Here is a 1,266-nt window from a genome sequence, read left to right as displayed (position 1 = left end):
CATCTGTGAAGAGCTCTCTGGAGATCCTCCTCATGGGTTTGCTGGTGGTCTCCTCCTGTCCCTCCTAAAGCTATAATCATCTTCCAAATCGCACATTCCAACTCCCATGAGGAGGAGAAAGATATCCACATAGTAACCGAATACCACTGGGAAAGCTTACTTGAGAAGACAGTGTAAAGTCTCCAAACTATACTCAATCTTATTTCTAAGAATGTTTGATGTACGTTTTCTTTGTGAAAATATGGAGTGTGACCAAATCCAGCCTCCTCCACCCTCCCACACGTTTGTGGGAAGTTACAAAGTCCTTCCTCCTCTCTCATAAATTCTGTTCCTGTTCTTCTTAGGTATCGTCAAATCCATACCAACTCATGGCACCCAGTTGGTAGCAGAGTCAAGCTAGACACACCAGAACAAAACACTGCCCAGTTCTGTACCATCCTCAACAATCTTTGCTATGTTTGAGTCCATTGCTGCAGCCACTGTGCCAATCCATCTCCTTGGGGGTCTTCCTCTTTTACACTGACCCTCCACTTTACCAGGCATGATGTCCTTCTCCAGGGACTGGTCCCTCCTGATGACTTGTCTAACGTATGTAAGATGAGTTCTCACCATCTTCATTTCTAAGGAGCATTCTAACTGTACTTCTTCCCAGACAAGTTTGTTCATCCATCTGGCAATTCGTGATATATTAAATAATATTTTTACCAAAACTCGAATTCACATGTGTCAGTTGTTCCTCAATCTTCCTTATTTCATAAATAAATAATAGACTTAATATTAATTGTAGTGCTCGTGTAGTGTTGTGTTGTAGGATAAACACGGGACTGTTAATCCCAACATTGGTGGTTCTAACTCACCAGTCACTCCTTGGGAACCTTATACAAGGTTGTTGTGAGTAGGAACTGACTCGATAGCTCCCAGCAACAAGAGCACTATTAACTACCACTGTGTGTCCACATGTTACTGACATTCACTTAAAGAATGTATCTGGTGATATTTTAGCGTGATATGTTTGTTCCCCACAGCTCTGCACAGATATTCCCCCCAGGTCTGCACAGATGTTCCCCACAGGTCTGTACTGATGTTCCCCACAGGTCTGTACTGATGTTCCCCACGGGTCTGTACTGATGTTCCTCCACAGGTCTGCACAGATATTCCCCCCCAGGTCTGCACAGATGTTCCCCACAGGTCTGTACTGATGTTCCTCCACAGGTCTGTACAGATGTTCCACACGGGTCTGTACAGATGTTCCTCCACAGGTCTGTA

This window comes from Chrysochloris asiatica, unplaced genomic scaffold, assembly GCF_000296735.1.
Source record: "Chrysochloris asiatica unplaced genomic scaffold, ChrAsi1.0 scaffold00040, whole genome shotgun sequence".
NCBI classification, from domain to species: domain Eukaryota; kingdom Metazoa; phylum Chordata; class Mammalia; order Afrosoricida; family Chrysochloridae; genus Chrysochloris; species Chrysochloris asiatica.
The sequence above is the reverse complement of the archived record's forward strand: the minus strand, read 5'-3'. Positions refer to the sequence as shown.